The sequence below is a fragment of the Amblyomma maculatum genome, chromosome 2 (genome assembly GCF_055883805.1).
Source record: "Amblyomma maculatum isolate TAMU_Amacu chromosome 2, ASM5588380v1, whole genome shotgun sequence".
Taxonomy (NCBI): Eukaryota; Metazoa; Arthropoda; class Arachnida; order Ixodida; family Ixodidae; genus Amblyomma; species Amblyomma maculatum.
The window spans coordinates 135,237,118-135,252,962 of record NC_139345.1 but is presented as its reverse complement, the minus strand read 5'-3'; positions in this window follow the sequence as shown (position 1 = coordinate 135,252,962).

The window sequence follows — 15,845 nt, the reverse complement described above, 5'->3', positions numbered from 1 at the left end:
ATGTATATGCCCCATGCCATTTTGTACAGCGAGAATTTTTTGAGGAGCTAGAAGAGCGATTTATTGGCCCAGCCAAAATAGTGTTAGTGGGCGATTTTAACTGTGTCCTCTTAAAGGAAGACCGCCGCTCTCTTAGGGGTACACCGCGGCGGCTTGGACGCGACCACGATGGCGCGCAGGCCTTGCGTGATCTGGTGGAGGAGTTAGACTTAACCGATGCGTTGTCGCGCCGGCATGACCTGGTCTGGCCGTGGTCTCAAAAGCCGTATTGACCGCGTCTATGTCTCTGCTAGCATAGCCGGTTCCTGCACTCTGTGTGGGTATTCCTTAATGCCCTAAGTGATCACAGGCTGCTGATCACACGCTTGTGTGCGGCTAATATTACTCCACGAGAAAAGATTTGCTGGAAATTAAACACGAGACTTCTCGATGACGAGCGTGTCCAGCAGGAAGCCGTCAGAGTTATAAAGCGTTACGTCTCACCTAACATGGATGCAGAAAGCTGGGATAATATGAAAACCTCCATCAAGATTTGCCTCCAAGAGTGGGGGAAGAAGATGGCACGGGAAGAGAGAGAAGAAATCCGAATAGTCTCAGATGCCATCATCGCGCTATCGGCCCATTTTCTCAGGGACCGAACATCTCCGCGGCGTTGGCCACCCTTCGTAAGGAGATCCATCTTCTTCTAAATTGGCGCTGGGACAGAATTCGCGCAACAGCACGCGCTGAACGATGGGAACCCGAGGCATGGTGTTCCCGTCATCTGCTACGCCGTCGCCATGCCAGAAAGAACGAAATCCTCTCTGCAGTCGAAGATCCACTCACCGGCCAAATTGTTACCAACCCTGAGCAGATATTGAGTTTAGCACGCGATTTCTGCATCGAACTTTATGCTGCTGAGCCCTGCACCCTGTCACGTTTCTCCACCGACAACTGGGACAGCTGACGCGGCCACCGCATAGCAACAGGCAGAACCGCGAGCGGATCGGCCATTTCGGCGCCGTTCATCGGCCGCGCAACGCTTTCTCCCGCGGACATGTCTCAACGTGATCCTGCCACGCGCCAAATGTGTGTAAACGCCGGCCAAGCCTGGAGCTCGTGAGAGAGTGCGCCGCCCTCGCCCGTCTGCAGGAGGTGGAGGAGATGCGTTCGGACCACCTGCGATTGAGTCATCCTATCTTGCACAGACACGTTGGGCGCTCCATTTCCTGCGAGGGTTTACCCTTTCCCTGTGAACGGGAAAACCTATAAAAAGCAGCGGCCGACTCCGCTGGGATAGAGACTACTTTGACGCGCCGTTGGCACGACACTAGACACCAGCTGTGTGAGAGTGTCTGTAATCTCTCCGGGTCAGCTTCACTGCCCGTTTCTTCATGATGTTGCAGTAAAGGTTGTTTCGTTAGAAAACGCCTCGTCTTTGCTGGGACCGTTCATGCCGTCCGCCGTCCACGGAGCCGCCAGGCCAACGCTACCGAGGGGTCGCGCGCCGCACGTAGTAACTGCTGGCAGCGGTGCAATACCCAGGCACACGCGACCCCAAACCTAACAATTGGTGAACAGCGGTGGGACGACGACGACTAAGCCGTAACCGTGGTCGGAGGGACGAGTCAGACGAGCCAGGCGATACCGTCGTCCATCAACTGGTGAACAGCGGAGAGACGAGGACGACCAAGCAGTGACCGTGGTCGGTGAAACGAGACAGGCCTGACCGAGGTGCAACATCTGGTGGGAAGAGCGGAGATGTCCCAGGCGTGACCCGTGAATCAAAGCAGCTCAGCGGAAAGTCGGGAGCAGTGCAACGAGCCCTGTGTGATGACTGGTTGCCTGCAGCGGAACGACTGCGTTGGATTCTTGGCTGCGAGGTTTGGTGAGTGCGGGACTTTCTTCTACTGAGTTTTGCCAGGCTTTTGCTAAGTAGAGAACAGAGCTGGTAATTGCGTTGTCGTTGTTGCTGGGTTAATTGCAGCAAGGCAATAGTGGGCAGTAGAGAAGGCAGCACTCGGAACAGCCATGGATTTGGATTTGAATTCGTTGCGCAAACCGAAATTGCTGGCGCTTGCGAAGGAGTTGTGTCTGGATTTGTCAGACAAACTCAGAAAACCAGAAGTGTTAAAGGCTATTCTTGCGTTGGAAGCTGAAGATGACGAGCTTTCGGAATGCCTTGAAATCATTGACGAACGTCACGAGGAAGAGGAACGTGAACGTAGAGAACGTCACGAGAAAGAGGAACGTGAACATGAACGTAGAGAACGTCACGAGAAAGAGATGCGTGAACGTAGGGAACGTTTCGAGAAAGAGGTCGCCCGCGTAAGGAAACGGATGCAGCTGGAGATATCAGCACATAGAATGAGCGTGGAAAGGATTAAAGCTTGCAAGGCCATTCAGTATAACGGTTCAATACCGCGAGATGGTCCGCCACCGTTCCTCATTGCCGAGGATGTGGCCGAGTATTTGGCAGACTTTGAGAAGGTCTGTAGAAGTAAACGCTTCGAGCGAGAGAGTTGGGCGCAGAAGTTGGTAGCTCTTCTCTCCGCTGAAGCGTCGGAAGAAATCAAGCGATTGGTTGGCGATCGCTTGAAAAATTACGATGAACTAAAAGAGTAATTGCTGATAAGATATCAGATAACGCCTCAGGATCTTCGGAAAAGATGTGAGAGCGAGAAACATTGTAACACGGCATACTTTGATTTGGCCTATCAGCTGAAAGCCGCTGTAAAGGAATGGCTAGACAGTGCGGAAGTTCCGGAGCAAATCGAACTTGCACCGGAGTGTGAGACACAGCTTGGGGAAACGGCTGAGCAACGTGACCGCAGTAGCGAGCCGACCGAGCCTCTAACAGAAGAGCATCGTGTTACCTTGGTCGAGCCACTAGCTGATACGGTTAGCACAGGCTTAATCGGCGAGAAGTCCGAAGTGACGCCGTTAAGCGAGGTGCACTGCATGCCGACCCAAGTAGTTGTAGGAGATACAGTTCTATCAAATGAGAGGGTGGAACTGGTAGTAACTGAACCGTCTCTCGAGTCAGAAGCAGAAGCTTGTGGAGAGTGTGGCGGAGATGGAAATCAGCTAGAAAAGGAGAAACTTTCAGTTTCCGAAATCAGCTGTGTCGTAGAGCAGGGCACGCAGAAAAACGAAGTGCCGATCAGGGAAACTGTGCAGCCCGCGAGTTGTGATCAGCCAGGGCAGACCGATGAGGAGTGCGCGTATGCTGTAGAGAGCAAGACTTGCGAAGGCGACAGCGAACGTCTAGAGCAGAGTCAGAATAGTTCGTGCCCCGATACCACGCTAGGTTGTATTCGCGAAAGCAACCCCAGTGCACGACTGAAGTCAGCCGTTGTTGTCGTTCGGACTTGACTGAAAGTGAGTCCTGCGCTGCTGGCCGCGATACAGACGCGGCGCCACACTTCGACGACACCCGTGTCCTACTAGCTCCGGTTACCGCTAGAACGTTGACCGCTGGCTTGCCAGAGCTCGCGCCGAAAGAAAGTAGGACTAGAGTATTCAAGTGCTGCCACCGAAAAACGCGGAAAGGCAGGCGCGAGAAAGAATGCTGCCATAGTAAGGAGAGCAAACGATTGCAGAAAGAAAGCAGAAGGCTAGTATTCCCGTGCTGCCGACGAAAAACGCGAAAGGGCAGGCGCGATAAAGAATGCTGCCATCGTAAGGACAGGACACTCAAACGATTGCGAAAAGAAAGCAAAACGCCTGTGTTCCAGTGCTGCCGTAGAAAAACAACGGAAAGGCAGGCGCGAGAAAGAATGGAGCAAGTTGAGGCTATCGCGAAAAAGAAAGCGACTATCGCGAAGGCACAAATGCGTCCGTGCCGAGAAAATGCGTGACTGGTGCGCCAAGCGTAAAGAGAGGGGTAGGTTGTTTAGAAAAGCGAGTGACTAGTGCTCGTCTGTTTCTTGGTACAGAAACAGGAAGGTACGGTTGTTCCGGGAAACGGACAGCCGAAGCTTTAGTGAAAAGGGTGATCTCAACAGTAATGCCGATGGCTTAAGTCGAAGCCTATAACGTGAGAAGAAGCCTTTATTCACTAGTTGGTGTTTTTCTTCCTGGCATAGGATTTTGAACATATTGTATTGCATTATTTTTGTTTGAAGTGATGTTTTTGAAAGCGCAATTTTCAAATTTGTGGACGCGTTGCTGAGCTATACTAAAGTGCTGCTGAGCTGCCCTTTAGTATAGATGGGGGCATAAGAGGGAAATAGTCTGGCATAACTTAGTGAAGATTGTGCCGTGCTTGCTGGCTGACCGGTTGAGTTTTTAGCGTGGTTGTGACGTTGTAGGTTGTCAGCAAACTCTCCTGAAGACAAGTTGCAGAGTGCCTTGGAAACCTGACTTGCCAAGGACTTCTTCAGGCTGTTTGAGCTCAAGAGAAGCTGAGTCGGACGACCCCGGCTAGCAGCAACATCCCAATTCCTCCGGACAGCGGATGCAGTCCCCTGCCCTTCGGGATCTCCCTTCCCCGGCGGGGCAGTCTGTTGCGTTTCTCCACCGACAAGTGGGACAGCTGACGCGGCCACCGCATAGCAACAGGCAGAACCGCGAGCGGATCGGCCATTTCGGCGCCGTTCATCGGCCGCGCAACGCTTCATCCCGCGGACATGTCTCAACGTGATCCTACCACGCGCCAAATGTGTGTACGTGCGTGTGTGTGCAAACGCCGGCCAAGCCTGGAGCTCGTGAGAGAGTGCGCCGCCCTCGCCCGTCTGCAGGAGGTGGAGGAGATGCGTTCGGACCACCTGCGATTGAGTCATCCCATCTTGCTCAGACACGTTGGGGCCTCCATTTCCTGTGAGGGTTTACCCTTTCCCTGTGAACGGGAAAATCTATAAAAAGCAGCGGCCGACTCCGCTGAGATAGAGACTACTTTGACGCGCCGTTGGCACGACGCTAGACACCAGCTGTGTGAGAGTGTCTGTAATCTCTCCGGGTCAGCTTCACTGCCCGTTTCTTCATGATGTTGCAGTAAAGGTTGTTTCGTTAGAAGACGCCTCGTCTTTGCTGGGACCGTTCATGCCGTCCGCCGTCCACGGAGCCGCCAGGCCAGCGCTACCGAGGGACCGCGCGCCGCACGTAGTAACTGCTGGCAGCGGTGCGATACCCAGGCACACGCGACCCAAACCTAACAACCCCCACATCGTTCCAGCTGCAGGCAGCAACTGATGCACCTAACCTGGATGACACATGGCTGTCGTCTAAAGAGCTACACACAGCCCTAAAACAGATGAAGCCAAACAGAAGCCCGGGTATGGACGGACTCCCGCCAGCCTTTTACGTGAAGTTTTGGCCGTCGCTAAAGACCACTTTCACCAAGTTAGCAAACGATACCCTAGAGCGAGGGAAACAAACTCCAAGTATGAACGAAGGCCTCATCAGACTCCTGTGCAAAGGACACCTCCAGGAGCAACGACCCTAAAGCTTGGAGTTCAATAACCCTTCTAAATACGGCCTACAAGGCAATTGCCAAATGTCTCCCTTTGCGCCTGACGCCTGCTCTGTCGTCAACAGTAGGCCAGCACCAGGCTTGCTGAGTCCCAGGCTGCTCAGTAGACCTCCATGGCATGGCTTTGAGAGACCTATTGACATGGATGGAATCGCGCAGCCGCAATGGCTTTATTTTCTCCCTGGACCGAGAGAAGGCATTCGACCGCCTGAGTCACGAGTACCTGTTTAGGACACTTAAGCTCGCGTGCATTCCCGTAAAATACATAAATATGCACAAGGCTCATTATGCGTCACCACAAGCAGCAGCCATTGTACAGGGGCGCATCTCAATGCCTTTCCCCGTGCAAAGGGGTGTCCGACAAGGTTGCCCTCTCTCCCCATTGCTCTATGTCATAGCGATTGAACCCCTCCTGCAAAAGATTGTTACAGGTGGCGGAATTCGTAAAACACCATTGCCAGCGGGCCCTCCCTGCACTCCAGTGTTCCCCTATGCGGATGAAGCTTCTGTGGTGGTGCCAGACACATCATTGGAGAGAATACTTGAACTAACTACGGAGTACTGCCAAGCGAGTAGGGCTCACCTCAATCACAAGAAGTCCTCTGTTATGTCCTTGAACACGACCCCCTCCCCTACCGCTATCCAATAGATCTCTGTTACTCGCGAGACACAAATATCCTCGGATATTTCTTTGATTCCGCAGGACCAGCGCCCAGAAATTGGAATAGGCTGATGAGCAACTAAGCATAAAAATCCACAATCTTGGTGCTCTAAAATGTCCCCTGACTGCGCAGGCCACCATCATCAAAACAATGCTGACTTCTACCCTCAGCTTTGTGGCCAGCATCCTTGACATACCCCCCGACAAGACAAAGGGCTCCGGAAACATATATACCATTTTTGTGCCAAGGAACCCTCGATAAGGTAAAGCGAGCCATTGTCTGCCTGTCCAGATTCAAAGGTGGCCTGGTACTGCCCGATCTAGATATTCTCGCAAAGGCTCTGCACATCAAATGGACATTCAGAGCCGTCGAATGCAACATGCCGCTAACAAAAACGATGGCTTCGGACTATATGTCGACACGGCTGCGCACATTCACTGAGAATGCCCTGCACTACAACACCCCGCATGCAGGGTCACCCCTATCATTTTACCAAACCGCAGCCACGGACTTAGAGTGCCTGAAGGAAAACTCGTCTGACGTTGACCCACGAACCATGTCCCTGAAATATATTATCAATGTTATCACCCTTCCGCTCCCTGCCCTCTTATCAAGCTACATGCCACGCGCAGAAAGACCCAGTTGGCAGTACATAACCGCCCATTTCCTCGATGCACGCCAAGCCTTCCAGAAGTGGAGGTTTGCAAGAGGCATCTTACCGATCAGACGGTGCGCCTTCGTCCCTGCGACGCTGGGAAATATTGACCCGTGTCCCTTCTGCTTGGCCCGGGAGACCGCAGAGAACATCTTTCTGGACTGCCAATTCCGGCAGCACTCTTACAGCATCTGAGAGATATGTTCGGCCTCCCCTGGATCGCATACCCCTCCATGCGCTACTTGAACCCGCTTTCAAAGGAAGGGCGCAAGCAGTTAGTCTTGGCACTGGCAGAGGTCAACTACCAGGTGTCATTGGCCCGCTGCAAAACGGCCTACTCGAACAAGACTCCGAGCCTCCATGAAGTGAAGGCCAAAATTAGAAAAGAACTATGGTTCCACCTAGAGAGAGAGAGAGAGAGACGCCACTTGGGGGAAAGAAGTTTTTGAAGAATGGGGACACCCCCATGGTGATCTTGAAAGAAGAAAACGGAAAACTAGAAGTGAGATATTAGAAGACTCGCTCGCGTTAGGCTTCGACCCACCGGGGTGGTGCGGACGTGGTTCATATGCACTGCGACCTCGCCCCAGTAGGAACAAGCCGGATTGCATGAACCCTTTGGCTGAGAAGAGCCCGCTCCCCGAAACAAAAAAACCCAAACCTTATGGTGCGGGAGGCCTTGCCTGACGCAGCGGTAGGATGATGATGGTCGCTGGTTGCGGTCTCTACTCTCACAGGAGAAACGCACCTAGTGCATTCTTCCGTCCATCTGACAAGGAAAAACCTGACGGAGCCATCCTTCTTCACAAGAACTGCCGGTGATTCCCAGGGGCTATTAGAGGGCTGAATAACTTCACTGTGAAGCATTGTGTCCACCTGTTCCTCAATACCGTGGCGCTCGGTGGCGGAAATGCGTATGGAAGCTGACGCAGAGGAGCGTAAGCATCGGTGTCAGTGTGGTGTTTGACAGTTTCCGTGCGTCCCAGAACCGGTCGGTGGCAATCGAAGGAGGCACGGTGCGTACGCACATTCCTATGCGCTCCGACCCTTACCTCGATGTTAGTTTTTTCTCACTGCCGATCATCCGAATTTGTGTCTCCCCGCACCCCTGAAGGAGCCAGGCATAATCTGGAGCTGTGCAGAAAGCAAGTGAGCGTCCCCCCTTGCTTGTAAACGCAGTTTTCCACTCAAACCATTGAGCCACCGCGCTAAGCCCAACAGCACCGGCTAGTTGCTTGGCAGTCGCGCGCCATGTCGGCTTCATAGAAGTTCCCGTCGAATATGAGGAGTGTACCTCGGAAGAACTAACCAAAGGCGGCTGGCTACCAGCTGATAATGCCTGCGAGTCACTACAAGCGGCTCAACAGAAAGCGGCGAGGCGAATTCCAACAGGAGGCTAGCAATCGACCCCGTTCCCGAAACCACGTCGGCGGACGTCACCAAAGCTAGCGCTGCCGAACGAAGACTACAAAATTGTGTTCTGACCTTGTGGAGGACACAACCTTCGCGCCTGGAGTGCCGCACAGAACACAGGCGCACGGGAGAAGAAAGCTGGACTTTCACCTGCTGCTGCCGAGGCCGATCAGTTATTGTTAAACTACATCCAGAACTCTATCATTGTGAGTACCCCCTCTGAGAAGCATGCTGACAGTACGAAGCAATCCAAGCCCTCAAATTTGGAGACATCCAACATCTAGCTGCTGCCTACCTCACGGCACCAGACCATTCTACTAAAGGGATAACCACAATATTCCACATTACAATACCCCCGAAGGCATCTCCAGAAGCCTAACGGAATACAATACCAACCCACGAATTGTTGAAGCTCGCCGACTGGACCATACCAACACTGTACGTATTGTCTTTTGATATATCAAATCCCCATACTGGATTAGCTTCAGAGGCACCATGCACCAATGCCGAATTTTCACGAGAAACGTAGAGCATGCACAATTTGCCGTAAATGCGGCCACCATGCTGACGTCAACCCAACTACTAAGTTCTCAAAGGTTCGATTTGTGGTCTTGGCTACCCGCCCCAAGAACACAATTGTGATCCCATCTGCGCCATATGCTCCGAGAAGCACAATATGGCATCTGCTAAATGCATGAATCGATTCAAGCCTCCAGCGTCCCGCCAACAGCGCCAAAGCCAGGAGGCACAAGCTACACAAGACGCCAGTGCCGGCGACCACATGAGCTGTCCTGGATGCGACTCGCTTCTGGCAGGAGATCTGGAAGCCACTTGGTCTCCCGAGGACGCCAGACAACTGGGTGTCGCAACTGTTCCCGGTCTCAGTCTTTTCCACCCCTGGGGAGCCGACAAGACTTGACACGCAGCCTTCCACCAGCAGAAAAATAGGTGAGCTGGGCCTACACGGCTTCCCGCAACACGCAGAGTGACAATAACAGGGCACACAGCGCAGAACAGCAGGCCCTACTGTCAGAAATAAAGCGCCCTAAACAACTGACACAGCAACAGCAACAGAAAATTTCTACCCTAAAGTCCCAAAACAAAACTCCCTCGACAATGACCCCCAATACACCCTCCTTCTTCTCCCCAAACGATCTATCACTGAATGACTCTCCACAACTGGAATAAATCGCAGGGATTACCCCTAGTATGACGCCTTAAATCTCAAAAATAGCACCACTAAAAACCGCGTACGCGAAACTCGGGTAACAAGTGCAATTTCGGATGCAAATACACCAGGAAACGCAGCTACAAACCCAACAACTAGCACAGCACTTGCATGAACTAGTACAGCCGATTTCGCAGCAAATCCAGCAACTATGATCGCTGCTAGGTGGCCTCCAAAATAAGATCACTGCTCTCGAACAAGGTTCAGCATACGCTCTCGCTATGGAGAATAGAACGAAGCTATATATGACCTCCGCCGGCCTCAGCTCCAGCGAAACGCCTCCTCCACCCTGCTAAATTAAACTATGGCTACCTGCAAAACATATGAAATCAGGCAATGGAATGGCAGGGGATACAGTCGGAAACGAGGGAATCTTCAACAACTCATTCAAACATTTTCCGCTTCTCCAGATATACTCGCCCTACAGGAGACGCATGGTACCACGAAGCTTCCCGGATACACGGCTTATGCACCACCGGGCGCCACAACTTTCAACACCACCCCCCTAATCCAACGTAACCATACAGCGATCCAACATACAACCGAGAGCGTTGATATAGACCATATTCTCATAGAGCTTTTACCACAAAAACGGGGCCATCAAAGCATTCTCATCCTAAATATATATAGCTCTCCACGAGAACGACGACACACTTTGGGCTCTCTCCTCTCACAGACTCTTAAGCTCGCACAGCACCACGGGTTGATTATAGTAGGAGATTTTAACGCACCCAACACCGCCTTGGGCTATCGCAAGGACAGCGTCAAGGAAACAAATTTATGGTTACGTTTACAACAGCTTGGCTTCACGCTCGTTTTTGACCAGCATACCCTGACCCGGCAGGATAATAGTGCCTGTGTAGATAAAATCACTGACCTTACTTTCTGTCGAAATATAGATGTAGAACAGTGGAACAATACAGGGGAAAATCTCGGTAGAGATCATTACCTTATATCTACTACCTTTACCTCTGGATCATACTGAAGTAAATGGCATAACACTCTCCTCACTGATTGGGACACATTCCGCACCTTAAGTGACCAAACAGCACCATCCACAATCGAGAATCTTAACTAGTGGTTGCCGCCATTGGAGAGGATATTACCCGCCACACTGAGACCCCAAAGGAAATTAAGAAACCAGAAGCAGACAAACACCTGCTGCACCTTAGGCCGGACCAAAGTTGAAACCAAGCACGTTGGAAGTTGCAGAACAACCGAGCCGGGAAATTTATTGCACAGCTTGATCAATGCTTTGAGGAGTACACACTAAAACTAGCCCACCAGCAATGGGGACAGGTATGTGATAATATGCAAGGGCAGTGTAGTCTTACCCGCCCTTGGAACTCGCTGCGGTACTTATTGATGCAGCCAACTCCAAATATACCAGATTAGACAGCCTGGCAACGCTAATGCACAAATAGCCGGGAACGGACGGAGATATCCTCCGAGACCTAGAAAAATAAGCTCCCATCCCTCGACCACCCTTCCAACGTATGCGGGGCCTGCTAATCCAGAACTTGACACCACCATCACCATGTTTGAAGTATGCTTCTCCATAACACAGCTTCGCGTAAACCCTGCCCCCGGTGCAAAGGTGTTACCAACACATCTCTACGAAACTTGGACGATGTGTCAATTACAGCACTTACAAATTTCACGAATGAATATTGGGTGGAAGGCCAAATTCTTGCAGCATAGAAGCATGCGAAGGTAATGTTCATACCTATGCCAGGTAAGCAGCTAGCCCTTGAAAACCACAGGCCCATCACTTTATCATCATGTATAGGAAAACTAATGGAGCATGTTATCCCCAATTACCTCCACACCTATGTCGAGGAACGCCATCTCCTACAACCTACAATGATGGGCTTCTGTTCACTACTTTCGGCACAATATTGAATGCTGCAAATATATCTCCACATAACACAACCGCCCATTGGCTATGGCACCAAAGCTATACAAGGTCTAGACTTAGCCAAGGCATGCAATAGTGTAACAAATGCATATATACGTAACATTTTCCACGCAATAAACCCCGGTCCGAGGACCCTAAACCGTGTAAGAGCTTTCTCACAGGCCAAACAGCCAAACAAAATTTTGGAACCCTCAAATCTTGCACTATATCACTGGGCAGTCGCGGCACCCTACAGGGTTTCATGATGTCCCCCTTTCTCTTTAACTTGTCCCTCTTATCACTCACGGAAGAACTCAACTGTATACCAAAACTGTCCCATACGTTATACGCCGATGACATAATGCTGTGGGTTGCATCATGATATGATGCAGAAATAGAAAAAACCTTACAACTAGGAGTGGACACCGTTACCGAATACATAGAGGACTGGTTTTTCTTCCTCCCTAACAAAATCAGAACTTCTGATCATTCCTGGTAAACTAGACACAGGCCAAATCCAGGTCACGTTAAGGGACAACTTATACCGGAGGTGTTCGTCATAGGGGTTCTTGGAATTGACATCCAGAATAACCTCCGAAACACAGAGTCCCTCAATCGCATCGAGGCTAGTGTTTCTCAGACAGTGCGTCTCAAACGTCGAATCACTAACCGGTATTCGGGTATGAAGCAACCTGATCTCGTCCATCTGGTCCAGGCTTTTGTCATTTGTAGAATTACCTACACGCTTGCATACCTCAAAATAACGTAGCGGAAACACGAAGTGTTGAATGCCTGATCAGACGGGAGTTTTAAGACCGCACTTAGCCTCCCCAAAAATACCTCCACGGAGCGCTTCAGCGCCCTCGGAGTTCATAATACTCGTAACGAACTGGCAGAGGTCCAGCTCATCTCTCAATACGAGCGGCTAACCCACACACCGACCGCACGCTTTATCCTTGACGCTCTCTCAATCGGTTACCCCGCAACAAAGCAGGACAAAGTGTAATTCCAATGAGCCTGCGAATTTACTTGAAAATCCCACCTCTCCCGAAAAAAATGCACCCTGATTTTCATTTAGAGAGGCGAGCAGTAAGCCCAAAGCCCTACACAAGCAATACAAGTCCAATCAAGACGTGGTCTATGTCGATGCAGCCGAATACGCGGACCGTAATGCATTCACAATTGTGACGGTAAATTATCTTGGTCAACACCTCAGGACTTGTTTGGGCATTTCCAACGACCCGGAGGAAGCGGAGAATATGCATCGCCCTCGCAATATGCTCAACATAAGCCCTTCATATAGTTAGAGACTCAAAAACCATGATAAGTAATTACCGCAAAGGCAGAATATCCCCTATAGCACTCGAATTGCTGCTTGCCTCTGAAACGACTCACTGTTCAATACAGCTAATTTGGACACCAACACATTCCTCCCTTCCTGGCAATGAGGCTGCCCACAATTTCGGCCGAGGACTCGTCGCCGGGCGACGAGACAATCCCTCATGAGGTCGGCGAGGACCGGTATGGCCGCCTATCAAGAAATTACGCTACACATGCATAAAACAGGTACCATATACCCTCCGGGAGACAAATTTCTTACACAGGCAGAGGCGAGCACCTGGCAAAAATTGAAGACGCATACCTTTCCAAATTCAGTCACCTACGCCAATGCATACCCTGCATTATACACCTCTTAATGTAATATATGCCACCAGAAGGAAAACTTACACCACACACTATGGGCATGCCCCCGAGATACCTCTCCGCGGGATCACCCGCTCTCCACCTGCTAGAAATGGGGGACCGCTATGCTCAGCTCGGACCCGCTAATTCAACTGCGATCCATAGAACGTGCAACCCAGGTCGCTAGAGCTCGAAGGCTCTTGGCCATTTAGATTGGAAGCTCCTGCCTGCCTGACTTCCTCAAATAATAAATGTTTATCCTCCTCGTCTTCCGCAAGGAGTGAAAGAAGCTGGTTTCGCTGAGGTGAAGGAAGTGAGGGGCTGGTAGAGCGAAGAAAGAGATCTAACGACAATGTAGCCGGCGCAGGTGTACGTAGGCTGAGCGCGTTCATGTCGAACGGAGGTGATTCTTCGGCGCAGTCAGTGTTGAAAACAGACGTGAAGAGCTGCACGATACCGATGCATTCATCGCGACGCAAAGCGAAATGACCTGAAAACGGCTTTGAGATGCATAATGAGGTGAGGACAAGTCATGGCCGACCCATCGATGGCTTGGTAATTGGCGTCATCAGGCATCACAGGAGGTGGTGACTTGAGGCTACAGAGTTCCAGGGCGAGAGGATGGTACTTAACCGGAAGCTCCATCAAATGTAAAGTGGGGGCTGATTTATAGAACTATGGCAAACTGGAAGAACTGAAGCAGCAGTGACAGATCAGTTAGACCAGCCAGGCACGCGCACAGACGAAAACCACAAGCTCGTCTTCTTCCTTACGCTATTGTTATTATTACTGGGTATCGAACACAGTATTCCGATACAGTATTCGGGTATCTTAACCACTGCGTCACCGCGGCGTTGCACCGGAGCTTCATAATAATAATTATTTTATACTCGACTGCTACGCCGCAATGGATCAGTGATTAAGATGCCGACCTGCGTAATACGACACAGTAGACGGGCACCTTAACCACTGCATCTCCACGGCATGGCAGCCCAGTATAATAATTTTAAAGCGAGAGCTACTTTGGCCGCGATGCAGAGAATTCGCCGTGGCGCCATTTTTTAACGTGGTTGCACCGCTCTCATTGCCGTTGCCAAGCAACCACCTCCTCGTTTTCTACCGTGTAGACAACCAGATCATTTCGCAGCGTGTGCCCCGCCGGGGAGGTGTAGTGGTTAGATGCCCGACTACTTTGCCGGAGTACCCGGGTTCGAACCCGACCTCGGCGGTTGCGTTTCGATGGAGGCGAAACGAAGAGGCGTCCGTGTGCTGTGCGATGTCAGCGCAGGTTAAAGATCCCCTGGTGGCCGAAATTACTCCGCAGCCCTCCACTATGGCTCCTCTTTCTACTTTCACTCCCACCTTCCTCCTTCCCTTACGGTGCGGTTGAGGTGTCCACGGAAAACAAGTGAGACAGTTACCACACATTTCCCTTCCTATAAATAAATCCGATTTCGCAGCGTGTTCCTGTGAATCGGTTATTATTCGCAGCGTGTAAATCATAGCACTAGTGCACATACGCGGAAACCGAAGAGCAGCAACAGGTACGCTGCACAAGACATCAGAGCGAATATAAGCAGCTAACAAAGAAAGAATGAGCGTAAGGAGATTGCTTTAAACTGATTTATTTATAGGAAGAGAAAGGCGCGGTAACTGTCTCACTTGTTTTTCTGTGGACACCGCAACCGCGCCGTAAGGGAAGGGAGGAAGATGGGAGTGAAAGTGGAACGAGAGAAAGAGGAGCTCTAGTGGAGGGCTGCGGAGTAATTTCGACCACCTGGAGATCTTTAACGTGCGCTGACATCGCACAGCACACGACACCTCTTCGTTTCGCCTCCATCGAAACGCAGCCGCCAAGATCGGGTTCGAACCCGGGTACTCCGGCCCAGTAGTCGGACGTCTTACCACTGCACCACCCCGGCGGGGTGAGCGTAAGGAGGCGAAGAGTGCAGGGAAGATGCTCGAGAGGAGAAGCCGTGCGCCGCGCCTTTGCCGTTCAGCCAGTGAGGTAGGAGGGAAGATAGCAGCTGGCATGCGTAGCGGCGCTGTATTAAAGCTGTTGGTCCGTCAGTTCCGAAAGGTTTGAAGCCATGGAGAGCGAGTCAGAAAGGCTTAAACAAGCCAGGCTTGGGTTTTGGAATGAAAACATTCGAAGGCAACCAGCGGAAGAGACAGCCATGCAACCAATTTATCTTGGGCGCGATATAAAGGTTAGCCAAGGCTAACTAAGCTATGCCTTAGCTTTCGCTACGTACTTATTATTAAACGTAGTTGCTCGCCAGGGTAGAGCAGTTAAGATTTCTGACTTCTGTGTCGGAGTACCCGAGTTCAATCCCGACCATTGACGGCTTCGTTTTGGTAGCGATAAAATGAAGAGGCGTCCTGGTACTGCGCAATGTCAGAACACGTTAAAGATGCCCAGGTGGTCGACATTACTGTGTTGCCCTCCACTATGGCTCCTCTTTCTCTCTTTCCACTTTCACTCCCGCCTCTCTATTATTTCCCTTACCGCGCGATAAGGTGTCTATAGTGACAAAACTTCCCCTCTCCTCTGAACCAATTAAGTACCCGAGCCGCACCGGGGTGATGGAGTGGCTGTTATGCTAGACTGCTGTACCGGAGTACCCATGCGCGATACTCTTTTCAATGGAGTCGAAACGAAGAGGCGTTTGTATGCTGTGCGGTTAGTGGACTTAAAAATCTCCAGGTGATCAATATTCCTCCGGTGGTGATGGTGAAAATATTTGTAGGTTGTAGCGGTGGTTGGAGTCATCAGTCCGGAACCCTATTGGCGTAGGCTTCTGTTCGCGCTCTTTCGACGAGTTCTTTTTGACTCCTTGCGTCCGAGCCAGTCA